At 35.6% G+C, this 14,680-nt stretch overlaps 1 protein-coding gene across 3 annotated transcripts in view; it reads right to left on the reverse strand.

Annotated features, from left to right (window-relative positions):
• cv-c (RhoGTPase activating protein) overlaps positions 1–11,317 on the reverse strand; it is a 252,416-nt gene extending 241,099 nt beyond the window's left edge. For 2 of the 3 annotated variants that reach the window (XM_018522064.1, XM_018522061.1), the window contains exon 1: positions 10,243–11,317. The gene's annotated coding sequence lies outside the window, so the exon portion shown is untranslated. Of the gene's footprint in view, positions 1–10,238 lie in introns of all 3 variants that reach the window. The other variant, XM_018522062.1, reaches the window with a different exon arrangement.
• Positions 11,318–14,680: the final 3,363 nt, after the last annotated feature.

Consider the following 14,680-nt stretch of genomic DNA (forward strand, 5'->3'; position numbering starts at 1 on the left):
ATAATGTCATTAGGCATATCACAAAATAAAAGTAAATAAATTAAAAACTAATATATATCAATAAAAATATAATTTTAATGTTTTTTTCCGTATCCACGATAAAGTCGTTTAGTATTTGAAGAGAAACATTATTAGAAATCGCATACAGCAGATACAGCAGATGCTAAATGCACGATTCAACGATGAGGATGACGATAAAGAATAGGAATAAGAAAAAATTAATGAAGCGTGATCAGCATGATCCATTTTGCTCTGGAATAGTCGCGAGTTCGCGAGCTAAGATACTCTATCCTCTCGCGCCATCCCCAAGTCGCAGAACTGGTTTTACACACGGTCGATTCTGATACGTAAAGGACGAACAGGGATGAGAGGAGATTGCGAATGGTTAAAGAGAGAGATGTATCGATGATCCTTACAGAGAATCCTCCCTTCTTGCGGTCCTAGCGATTCATTGCTCATCGTCTGATGAAAACGATGGATCTTTCTTGTGACATCCAAGTCTGTGTCACAGATAAACGGGCAACCTTTTATGTCTAAACAAAAAGTCAATCTAGCAGATCCTTATATCACGTATATCTCCTTGCGTTTTCTTTTTTATCATCTCTTTTATTTCCTTTCTCTTTTCTTTTTATCCTTGTTTCTTCATTCTCATCCATAAATCCAGTCATTAAACAAATGTAGTATAGTTTACTCCAATATTAAAGTAAATTTATCAATTATGATAATTCAGAAGTACTGTTTCTCTTAATAATTTTATATCCATTAAATAAGTAGAAAGTTGATCATTTACAATAAATTCAATATTTAAAAAATTGTAACAATCATCCAATTAATCTTACATTATACATTTATAGATCAAATAAGTACAAAATAATAAGTTTTATGAGCATTCCTGGGCACGACGGAAGGTAGTTATTTCGTGCATTCTAAATGTCGTTTTTGATATGCGTCTTGCGAAATAAGCTTTTTACGAATCGATTAATAGAAAATAATATTCGAATAAATTACGTTGAGACACTAATACATGCTAGAACATTCACTTTTGTCTATAAACCCATCAGTAACGAGAAATTTATAATCTATTTATATTATATCTTATATCATACTCGTAAAGAAAGAAAGTAAATTATGTGTCATAAAAATGACACACTTACAAATCCCATACAAACGATGTGTTTTTGTGAGATAAATATTAACCATTAAATGATGAAATATGTTAAATATGCATACCGAATGTTAATAAGGAATAAAATATGTTGCAATAGTAATAAGTATTAGCAGTAGAAAATGCCAAAAATGTTGTATAAATGTTACGAGGATAATATATTATTTTAAACTACGATTTTATGGTAATATTTGATATTTTTGTGGAAATATTAAACGCTCATACTAATAAACTAGTGTGGTAATAGCGTGTTTCATATTCACTTAAAGACAAAGCTTGTCAATATTTTAATAAAATATTAGTTTTTTACAAATGCCGTAATAAAAATTACTAATAAGACCTAAACAACGTGAATAGATAAAATGTTTTAAAATGACAATATTTTCGAGCATCGAAAATTCTAAAGTACTCTCACATATAGTAACATAAAGTAATGGTATTAAAAGCAAGATCAATTTTGCAACATTAGCAGAAACAAATTCGACATTTTTCTTCGGATTTTAGCAAGCCACAAATATGTATGACTAACCGCAAGCAAATATCGGAGTAGGCAAGCAGGAAGGGACATGATATGATTCATGCGTTAGGTCTTTACAAACAACCTCGGAGAACTTAATCCTTATGCGAGACGAGAAGCTCTCCAGAGGCGTTGATACCGGTACTATCAATGACTTCTCGGCGCGACTCTTCATCGTCGCCTGGACAAAGTAGGCCTGCTGGCATTTATTTACGCCGCAACTTTTTCAAAACATACATTCTAACTTTTAATATACAGGTTGCCTTAAACTTTTTCGACATTAAATTTTTATATAGAGAAAGTTATGAAAAATATGTAATAATAATTAATCCAATAATAATTGAGAAATAATTAATTGTGTTATATGAGCATTCAAAAAACTTTGCGTTTGCTGAATTCTGTTAAGTGTTGTTGACGCATTAACAGATCGCGTATTGAGCAGTACAGTAATTAGTTCAGACTGCAATATATCAAAATAATGTTCACATGATTTCATATTTGACTCGATGTTTACTTAACTCCACGCTGCTTCGAATGCATCAAAGAATCGATTCTTCGTCGTGTTTCGAGATCGCTTCTTGATCCCGTGCTGGCAACAAGCATCTCTACGACATTGAGGTCGGTTTTATCGCGCTCTATCGACTGCTCTATCGACGGAAGACCACCCACATAGTCAGTTTCCGGCATTAAACAGAGAAATATTTTCGTAACCAGCACACATTGCCGTGATCGTCGCGTGTCGATTTTTCTCTCTTCCGCCCTCACTCCATTTCACGCACGAGTGAAGTGAAACGCTCTTTATCGAGGTACCGAACAGTGACAATAGCCTCTTACTATTTAATTGACTGTAATTGCTGTCGATTTCCTCGATTGTCAATTGTGCTCCTCGCAACACAAGGATAGTTCGACGTATCGATGTATACGCGTGTATGTAATCAATCAGAGTGATCGACTAGATCGACGGCGCCTATTTGCATATTTGAATCACGATTTAATCACAATAAATACTTCTCCTTTACGTCCCTGTTGATTATCTTTACTGATAGACTATGATAACTCGATAGCTCCTCACTATTTTGTCGTATCAATACCAATACATTATTTATTTCTGAATTGGTGGTTTCTTTATCAATAAAAAATACTAAAAATTAAAAAAATATTCTTATATTAAAATAAAATTAAGTAACATCTTTTTTAAATATCAAAGCAACACAATAAATTCCGACAAGATAGTTAATTAGACATTTTATTTTTATTCAATAAGATCTTGTTATTTTTTTAAGGATATTCTAACAACCATTAACATTAGGAATTTATTTGTTTTTTATTTCGATTTATACCAAAGCTTTTACACATAAAATTTTTATATAACACAGATAATATGATTTGGGCGTGAATCATCTTAAAATTTTAACTTTCTGCTATTTTTAGAATCTGGATTAAAATAAATTTCTTTAAACTCTATAAAAAATTATAAGATTATTACACCTCGTATTCTATCGACGGTAATCCTGGTTAACGGAGGTCGTCTTTAGGGCCGTCCCTCGTTGGAGGGACAGCCGATAGGCCTGGATAGGCCGCGGGCTCGATTTCAAAGAAGCGCGCTACAGCATAACCATAATTCCTCGAGAAATATGACCCAATGACACAATAAGTACCGGTCATTACCGCGCGCGTAACCGGCCCCGGCAGGCGGTAAGAAAATTAAATTCCCACGCGCAATTGCCTTCGCGCCGTTAACGTTTTCCGTCCGCGTTAGAAGGTCGCTTGAGTGAATTTGCAGCTACGTTTTAGCCACGCTACTTTTCTGCGCAGATATCGAAAGATAAAACAAGAAAATTTCCGTCAACGCTGATATTTGAATTTTTTAAATAGACCTTGAAACCGTGGAACGAAGCCGCATTTTTTCTTAAGTGCTTGCGACGCGCAAAGGCTCCCGCTTTCCAATTTCCCTCACAACGATACAAACGTATTACCGCTGCTCCTCGCGGCACTCGTATTCCGAGGAATAAAGCCCGGATCGCGCATAAATATTTCACACATCACCCATCGAGATATACAGTCGTTTAGAGGCGCGCGAGGAGAAGAGCGCTCCCGGCACTTGGGGTTGGCTCGCGGAAAGTTTCGCGCGATTTTACGTTGCGTCATAAATGCGGGATGTAAATCATGCAGGGGACACGAGTAACTTCGCGGCGGTACGTAAAAGTTGAAGGATCAAGAAGGAAGCGAAGTGGAGTCAGAGGATCATCGACAACGTAATTAATCCTGTACATCGGAAACGTCTAACAATTATTTCTTTTTTTTTCCTACACATAAGATATTACATAAAATCAAAGATCTATGAAAGTTGTGAAAGTTTATAATATTTATAGAGTCTATAAAATATATGATAGAAAAATGACGCCATCAAAGATCATTACACATTCAATTTATCATATTATATGTCTGTGAAATTTAATACTTAAATTTTATTAACAACTAAACATACGTTTTAGAAATTAAGAATTTTAAACAATTTTAACTTCTCTTCAACTAATAAATTATATGATACTTTATATTATAATTTTTCAGAATAAAATAAAGCTTTGATAAACTTGGTCGATGACAGTTTCATCCGTTTTCTATTATTAATGACTTATAGTTTGTAAAAGGTAGTAGCCTGAACAAAGAACGTACTTCCGTTGAATGATTGGAGTATATCACATAAAATATATGAAGCTTTTCGGAAGAGCAGCCACACGTGCTGACCACGTGTTTCGTTGGAAGCTTGGCAATAAAGTAGTCATAGCTCGCTCATCATCATGAACAAAGGAAGACGCGTCGTTACTCCTCCATAATAAATTTCATGAAACGATCACTTGCGTGTCGATAATTAACGATCTAAACAACGGTGGTTGTTCTTAGTGGGTGATCGATAATAACCATTACATTCCTTGTATTAGCCACTTAAAATCGAAACATCTCTGCTACGTATCTTGTTAACGATAAATCAACAAACATTGATTAGTTTCCAAAAATCATAGACGAAATCTTATCGGAGCTGATAGGCTGCGTTTTAAACACGTGTACATACCGCGAAGAGCAAAAATATCCGTGTGATTCGTCATTCTCGGAAGGAGAAGCAGCGATATTTAATTGAACGTGATAAACGTCATTCACGACGCAGCAGGGTATCTCATCTCTCTGCGTTTTCTGACTGATACAATAAGGTAGCGTTTATTTACAGTCTCGTGGTCAATCAATAATATGACCCTCGAATCGTGATAAAAAAAACCGCAGTTTCCACGCAAGTTTTTCAAGCCTCTGAATAGGTCTATTCGCGTTGTTTGAAATCTCTTCAAAAATTTTTGAACTTAAAAGAAAATAAATATACATTCAGACGTTGAAGTGAGAGAGAAAGAGAAGATTTTGAGTGTATATAAAAAGTATAAGCAAAGCGAAAAGAACTTAATATGTAGTTTACAAAAAATAATAAAAAGTAAAACGGAGGTAGAAACTCGAAACAGAAGGTCTTTTTAACATAGATCTTACATAGAGATTTTATCCTTTTTCATAAATAACTGTGAATCTGTGTTGTTAGTGTCCAGTCATGTAAAGAGTTTAAGTTGCAAACAGAAAGCTACATACTTCTCTGCTGCGATCCGCCTGGCAGAAATAACTCGCCCTCCCGCTTTGAATTAAGAAATCGAGCGTTGCCATTGTCGACGTAATGCAGAAAGCTTTGAGTTTCGCAATCGCATTACGTCTATTTACGAGCGACGCGATAACTGCTCGCTTTATGTAAATTGCCGCGTTGCAATTTCTGCACGAAATGCGAACATAGCAACGATATACATAAGAATTCTTCACTATTATCGCTTAGATTTTCATCAAGCATCATAAATAATAATAAAATGCAGTTCTTCTTACAAGTAGATTACTGTAGAAAACGTATAATTAATTTTAATTAATTAACGTATAATATTATTTTTTATCTTTAAACGTATAATAATATTCTTATAACCTTTATGTTGCGTTTTTTTTTTCGAAAAACTCTATCTTATAAATTAGTTTGCAAAGTATAAACATCTTTTCATAATCGATTCTTCGATATAAGCAACGTGATTTTATTATTTATTTATAGCTTATTATTATTATGTTGTTATAGTTTATATAGTTAATATAATAATTTCTGAAAATATTTTAATTGCTTAATTTTTATTATTAAATATCGTATTATTTTGATTACGTCAAATTAACAGCACATGACAGTATCAACTGTCTTATTCATCATCAGTCATCACGCACACTGTAAAATGAATTAAAACTGCTAAGGTGTAAAATATTTGTGTTATTATTCCAAGAAACGCACATCAATGATTGCGTTCAGCAGAAAAAATAGCTTTGCAATTGTTAAGATTTTTTAATATAATTAGTTCTTACTATTATATTAATAGCTCACTCTAAATCTAAATGTATATAATAAATTAAAGAATCTTACAACAGTTGCAAAGCTCCTTTTTCTGCTGAACGCAGCTATTATATACTGCATTAATCACGTACGAAATAACAACGTATGACGATCGCTTCTTTTCGTTCACGCGTAATTTATGAAGTAAGCGTAAATAAACACGCTTCTTTTAACGTGCGTTTGAGGCATTCATAATTTTCAGTTGTATATTGCAGTATTCATTCAGAATCATACCAGGAGTGTTGAATGAAAAGACTTCAATTATAAAGTATCATCATCTGATTTCATTAACACGATTCCTTCGCTTTGTACGATATCGTAAAGTAAATAAATCCATATTCTCCAATCATATTCCAAACAAATTAATCGTCGAACGAGATCGAGATTTAAATGCAATTTCGTCTTGCAAAACACAAGAGATAATAAAAAATATTAAACTGTTCAAACATTACTCACGACAAAGTTAAACAATAATTAGAACCATAAGTTTGAATATTCTAGACATATTGCATCACACTACTCTGTAAACGAACGAACGAGGAAACGTGAGAAGAGAAAAAAATTGTTTTCTCTCGAAGCAGGTAGCACGGTACTAGACACGCGGAGATTTAATCGAGACGGGACATTCCACGAGGATGATGATTTCACGGTGATGTCACCGCGGCATCGAGCGGAATCGTAATCAGGATTTCGCCTTCCAGGATGAACGCGCACCGGCCGAGCGAGTTGCCACGCCGGCGTGGCAGATACCGATCGTCGCTACGATAAATCGAACGAATCATCGCCCCGTACTCGCGTCACGACGCTATATGCTGTGGTATGCTCTCGCTTCGATCCGAGATGTAGAAATACGCGCTACCGGCTAGGCAGCTCCTGTAAACAACACCTCACTTCCGTTACGCAGCCGTTAAATTCGCTGCGCAGATTCACGTCGATCGGATATCGCGTTTAATTGGATGATCGGAGCTGTGCTAGATTTAACGATCTCACTTCGTTTTAGATACCGAACTCGGTGGCAAGGATTAGATATAGCGGCGAAGCGAGGAAACTCTTATCGGTTGCGTGATTTACAATTTTGCGGCTAATCCACCCCGAACTCAATTGGATACACTCAGTATACCGGTGCACATTAAAGTTGTACACAAATTAATGTGTAAGATATATGTTTATTATAAACTCTCTAAATCTGAATCACTGATATCAGTGCCAAGTATGCCACTGGTAATCAGTGAATCAAATGTCAGATCCTTAACCTAGCTAATCTTTATTATGTGATCTAACTAACCTTGTTTTAGTGCTTAAATTCAATGAATATGGTATTGGAAAATTGAAATTAACGTATAGATATTAGTATTTTAGCTATGTAATGCTCAAACATTCTTCCTTTTTTAGTTGAACTTCACTGATTATCAGTGTCAAGTATGCCACTCGGTAATTAGTGACTGTCCACTGATTCAGATTTAGAGAGAATGATATTAGTATTATAGAAATCGGTTAAATTGTGAAATACACTTTATTGTGTTGTTAGGTAAAATACAGTGAGTGCCAAAAGTATTTATACGATGAAGATATCTTAAAAGAAACCTTATCTTTTGAAAATAATTATTAAATAGCAATTTATTAATAAAGAATAAAATAGAGACTGTATATTTCTCAAAATTATTTTACCTAAAGAATATGTGTGTAATAATTAAAATATATTATTTAAAAAAAAAAAACGAAAATGAAAAATGGGCATAAAAGTATTCGTCGAGAAATTTAGTTTCTAAGATCAAGAAACGCAAAAATCTTTTGATTTATATTAAGATGTATAATCATTGTATAAAATTGTATGTAGTTTATCGTTCAAAATATTTGCATTTCACTTTTACACTCAGATTAAATCATGTATAATGGCTTTAATATGCACCAGTGCGCATTAGTGTGTCCAATCGAATTAACTATAAGTTTCGCATTCATAATAAATAACCAAAAACACTCTTATCAACTGCATAATTTACGAGTAATTTTATGATTAGTTCCACCCCGATCTAAGTTTCGTGTTTCTTTCTCACAATAAATAACACCAAAATTATACGTTCAATAATCGGTTTCTAAATTCTTTTCGGCCGATTATTCTTCCACCGGTCGTTACGTGTAATAAATCGACTTTTCGATTGACGTCACAACGCGCATTGCGCGCGTGTTGAACGAAGAAGAAGGAAAAAAAACAGAGTGTTGAGTTATGTATTTTATTGTCAGATCGCAACGTCAACCAGTTGTCATAATCTTATGCGGTGTACGCGACTATTCGAATTCATATTTAAAATTTAAATAGCTGCTCTAATAAAATGCAATTTGTATCTATCGACGAGAATTTCTGTCGCGCATTGGAGCGCAATAGAAATTCCTCCGTGATAAAAATGTCTTGTTACTTGTCAGCAATTATGGTACAAACGTCAATTAATCGAAGCTTAATGATATGTGAGAACAAAATGTAAAGTGACATTCAAGATTTTTCAGTACTTTGAAAATAAATCGAATAAATTTTAGCACAGTGCCTATTATTTTTTTTCGTGTGATTATCAGTCGTATACGTAAAAAATTTGAAAATACTGATCAAAAATCAAATAAAAAAAGGGAAAATTTCAATATTTTAAATAATTTTCGAATATTTTTCAATACTGGGTCGTCAACAATTTTGAATCATCTTTTAAAGAACGATTATTGATCACTGTCATTATTTATGAATAAATCTGTATGTAAAAAAACCGTTTTTTGAAAGATGATTTAGAGCTTTCTTGACAGCTTAGTATTTAAAAAATGTCTGTTTAAGGCTCCGATTTATTCACCACTACTACTTCAGATTGTGAAGCAAGAGAACCAACTATAAAATATATCAAAAACTTCCAACTTACATTAATTAATATGTAACTATACCATATATCTGGAAATGAGGTATACAATAAAAAAATGAGCTATGTTCACATGACAGCTTTGACAAACTATCAAATGAATAATATATGCAGAAATAAATATATAATTTAATTTTTTCCCTAGATAAGAAGATAGTTTTTAGTATATTTTATAAATCTATTCTTCTTTTATATTACAAATGTTGTTTTAATGAGAAATATTTCTATTAAAATATATTTTGCATTCGAAAATATTTTTGGAATATTACAGTTATGATTAAGAGAATTTCAGAAATATTAAAAATATTTTTAAAAATGGAAACTCTAAGGGGAGATAGCTTCCCTCCCCTCCCCCTGTGAATCCACTGGTTGACGTCACAAATGAGAATTATTTGAGTTTTAATGAAAAGCAACTTGTGCCTGGTAAAAAAAAGCTACCCAACGACAACATAACAATACCGAACTATCGTTAAGTTACAGAATCAGCATACAGGAGCGATATTTAACCAAAAAAGTTCTCAAAAGTTAGTTTGACGCTATTCGCTGCTGTATTTCATAGGAACATCCGCAAAACGTATGAAAGTAACCCCCAAATCGCCTATTTTTTAGGCCCTCGATTTTGGAACTGAACTGTGCGCCAACCTTTACCTTATATTGAAACATTAATTACAGAATGTAAAAGAAAACGGATTTTCGCATAGACGTAGTGACCCCCCCCATGATTGTATCATTTAGTACACAGTTCAGTACAAAAATTAAGGACCCAAAATACGGGCGAAAAAAACCCCTTTTTTGGAGTCACTCTTTCTCCGCGATTTTCCAAGAATCGGAATTTCCGTCGTCATTAGCAGTCGTTAAATACAATCATAATGTAAGAATACAAGATGTTCCGCTCCCGAGATCCGCAGTCGATGACCAATCAAAAAATTAGCACAAAATGTTACGAGCTAATATAGAATCGCTATCAGCAATAAAAAATTTGATCCAAAATTATATTCGACCGCCATTATGCGCAATGAACACTTTGTATTTTTACGTGATAAATTTGTTTTTTTTTTATTCCTGCACTAGCTGCACTAGAATCCTCTTTCTCGCTTTTATCAGATATCAAGCATTTACCTACTTCACTTTAAGTTCCAAAAATGTACCAAAAGTCTAGCCACAGAAAACAGACCACACGAGTACAACAACTTTTGAAAGTGAGATACTTACTGACCTGAGGATCCCAACGGACATTCAGGAGCGCGCCGATGAGGATGCGACGGCGTGCATCCACGTGTTCCAAGCAGCGTAGCTTAAATTTACTGGTACAAACACCAACGAACACAAGAAACCACCGGCCACCGCGGCCGCAGCGGCGTCTCTTTCACGATCCCGCGATTATATCACTACGCGGTCACGCCGCCTTCCTCTCTCGGAGCCGGGTTGCGTTTCCGGCGCTTCACTTTTCCGCGAAACGTCGAGCGGCTTCGCTTCCGCGAAATTCCGAACGACCACGATTTTGTCGCGCGAGTTAACGCGATACGTCACGTCTCCTCGGCTCCGATTCGTCGTTCCACTCCGTGAAACGTGTCGCGCGAACTGTCGTTCGATTTGCGGCGAAGGTCTGAAGTTGCAGCGCTTCCGATCACAGCGAACTTCGCAGCAAACGGTTCAATTTGTACATAATTCAATTCGATCGTAGAGATCGGATTTTCACGAGTTCTACGTATCTTGATGTTTCTCTACTCCACGTGACACAAGACCTTTTTGATACACAAACTTGAAAAGAGAGAGCAATCGAATCCTGTGGCGTTATATACGTTGTCACGTGGCCGAACTGTTACCCGCCGCACTTGTTGATCGTCGTCGCCATGGACACGAGTGCCTCGTCGATAGGGAACGTTCCCGCGAAATTCCGATACGCGCACGGATCCCACCTACGCGAGGTCAGTACACGTAAGTCCAATAATCCCCGCACGTAACGAAGGACACGTCGGATCACACAAACGACACTCTCACTTCCGTTTGAAACGCGCCGGAACCGCCACGCACGAGAGACGAATCTCGCGGGAGAGCGACCGCCGCGCCGGTTTGTTGGCGCTTCCTCTCGTCGAGTTAACGTGGCGATCTTGCTGTCACGACGGAAAAGCGAAGGACGCGAAGTGTCGCACAAACACCAGATCCACCATATTGAGGAAAACCGATTCGGAGCAACGGGTCGACGCGACGCGACGACGCGACGCACCGCCTACGCGCGCGCGAGCGATGCGTTCAAATCGAATTAGCGCCACGAAATGCGGCAACCGACTCCCGCGACCGCCACGGCGAGACTGAGCGACAGCGGCGTGCGCATGCTCGGCACGCTTACTGCTCCGAACAGTCCGAACCGAGCCAGTCACGAAGTCGTCCCCTCTCAGTCGCTCCCGCGACTGCAGAGACTCGGCGAGTCCCGCGACGTGCGGCCGGCGGCGTCGCGCACCGTGCCTCTCGGGCCTCTCAGGCCTCTCTTCTCTCACTTCCGACCTGTCTCCCTCGCACGTCGCACGTCGCCCGACTCCAATCCGCTCAGCCGCTGCTCCCCGCTCTCGCTATCCCCGCGTGCGCTTCATTGAGAATCCTTATCTCCGATGACTCCGATTCTTCCTAGCGTCGGTTGCTTACATCAGAGGTTCCCAAACGTCTCGTCGCGATCGACGCAATCACGTCGTCTTTTGTTTACTTACGAAACCAACGTGTGTTTAAGTCCGTAGGCAACTTAGAGTAAACTCTAAAAGTCGAGAGTTTAGACTCGAGATTTGAGAATATGCAGAGAAAATCGAACGTGTATCCCACGTCGTGTCTTAATAAAATGTTTTAAGGATGAGGGTACATTTGAAAATATGATAGCGATTCTTTTTATTTAAAAAAATAAACATTATTTTTTTGCACATTTTGTGTTATACAAGTGAGTTTTAGGCATGTCCGGAAAAAGAAAGAAATTTATTTAGTGTAATTATATAGTGGTTTTTTGCGATTTAAATAATTAGAAGTGGATAGCAATAACTGAATAAATTCGATTTGTTTGTTAGCACTATTTATTTTTAATTATAACATAAAGAAAAAAGTTGGAAACAAAAAAATAATTATTGCATGGGATGTGAGATTGTATCATAATAACATCGAAACCTTCAAAATATTTCTTCTTCTGTAAAATTATATTTTTTTATTTAATTGTTCAATAAAAAATACATGATTTTATTAAACGTTTTGAAAAATAAAAGTTACGAAAAAAAATAATTTTTAAAAATTATAATTAAAGCTTAAAAAAAAATTATTTAGAAAATATTAATTAAAATGTAACCAATTACAAAAAAAATTTTTTTAACAATTCGAATATATCGATCTAATATTGAGAAAAAGAGAGCATAAAAAGAGAATTTTTGTCCTATAATTTCGTAACTGTGTAATCTTTCTGTTTAAACAGGCGTTTTTTACGAGAAGAGATAAATTTTTCATAAGACGTCGTAATTTTTATTAAATTATCTGATTAATTTGATATAATATTCTTTTTACTTCGATCTTTTTTGTTTAGAAATTGCATTTCTTTTCACGCCGCATCTTTTTCTTTGAATGCTCTATGTAGGGTTAGATATACAATGTTATCTTTCTCTCTCTTTCACGCCTAACTCGGGAATGATCAACCCGCCGTCTCGTCAACGTGTGTGCGCCTCGTTCTCTCAGCTGTTCCACGTGGAGGCACGCACGTGCGTGTGCACGCGTGGGCGTCCGTCGCGCCGCAGGCGCCGGTCCTTAGTTTTCACGGAATGATCAGCAGAGATGTAGGAGTCTAATTACGCGTGCGTGCCTACCGATTGTTCGCCGCACAGTCGGAAATTTTTCTGACTACGATACAATATCGGCTAACTGCGTCATGAATAATTCATTCGAGAAACATTGTTATTACACCCTTAACTCTGTTTTATAACTTTCATCTACGTACTAAATATTTTTGCCGACGGACCGTTTCGATAATTCTCTCACAAGGTAATAACATCTTAAAACATTTTTCTTCTTTAAAAGAAACGCTGTATAGGATCCATCCATTCTTTTTTTCCCTAGATACTATTCTCTTTCTTTGAAGAGGTCTCGGAATGTCCAGAGTGATTTTCCGAAGACGTTTGGAATAATTCTGTGCGTCCAGAGTTTCAAAGAACCTTCTAAACATTTTACTTTGACTCCTGTTGTGCTATTTTGTATTAGTTTCGTTGTATTAGTCTACGTTAGGTATAATAATAAATCTTAAGGTGTGTAAGAAATTGATCAATCATAGTCAAATGTGAGAAAAATAATCGACTATGATTTGTTAATTTTTTTTTTGTAAAATTAGTATTAAATCTGTAAAATTATTTGCAGATTTTAATATATTATTCAGCATCATTAAGATCTTTCTAAGATGCCTATGAGCATCACTAATAGTTAGGGATTGCGTTTTAAGATCGAAAAATCATTTTAGCGCGCAATTTAAAGGACTACAGACACATATATAGTATATAAATTCACACAGAATTATCTTGGCACTTAGAATTATCTTGGCACAAGATCCAGTTTGACCATTCAAAGCGTTTATTCCTTGTTAGTTATGTATTCACATGTACTAAGACATTTCATGTTTAATATTGTAAATTAGTATTATTAATGAACAATTAGAAGTAACACTATTCATTCACTGTTCTGGCCAATTTTATTAACCTATATCCGTTTTAATGTATTAAGAATACCGGCATTGCAAGCAAAATATTCAGGATGTTTTACTTGGAAGTTCTAGTTTTGCAAATTTTCATATGGCAACCCAAGCTACGAATCAATTGTGATTGAAAATATTACTATCTTTTTTATTTAAATGTCGCTATTGATGTAAAATATTATATAAAATAATACGAAATTACGTATAGATATATAATCAGTTAAATTAATTATCAAATAAGTAAGAAAAGTACCAATACGATCAAGGCTAGATCTTAGAGATGATTTTCTAATAATATTTTTTAATGTAAATTCTAAAAATTTGTCATATATATATAAACTGTGCACCGATTACGTCGTATCAAAATTGAAATGCAATCATATAAACTGAAGCTGAAATAATATCACAATTAAATAATATCACAATTAAATTGATGTCGATTTAATTGTAATATTATTGATACTATTTGTGCAAAAAATATTCCAATCAGGATTTGGCTATATTGGCTCTTGCCTTACTTATTTAATCTGTTCATATAACAGTCTAGATTATCTTATTATTAAATTATAATTACGAAATATTGGTATTCATTTTTTACCACGTTCTTTTTCTTTGTTGTTGATTAAGTCATTAATATTAGAGCTATAATAGCTTTCGTTACCTCAAGAATAATGATTCTTAATTACATCGCGATTCAAAAATTATGGCGTTTGTCTTGACAAAACCAATTTTTGCGCGATATCCTCGGGCGGACCTCGAGATGGCAGGCCAAAATTTATCGCGACAGGACTGATCGATGGAATGCAACGAAGCACCTCCGCACAGAATGTCCGCTTCAACCACGGGTCCGGTGCGAATGCGGCGCGTCCTTGAAACCAAGGATCCCGAGCCATTAATTCCGCGGAGGATGTTCCGCGGGAGAGAACATTCGTCCTCGCGAAACTCAGCT

This window comes from Trachymyrmex cornetzi, unplaced genomic scaffold, assembly GCF_001594075.2.
Source record: "Trachymyrmex cornetzi isolate Tcor2-1 unplaced genomic scaffold, Tcor1.1 scaffold127, whole genome shotgun sequence".
Classification (NCBI taxonomy): domain Eukaryota; kingdom Metazoa; phylum Arthropoda; class Insecta; order Hymenoptera; family Formicidae; genus Trachymyrmex; species Trachymyrmex cornetzi.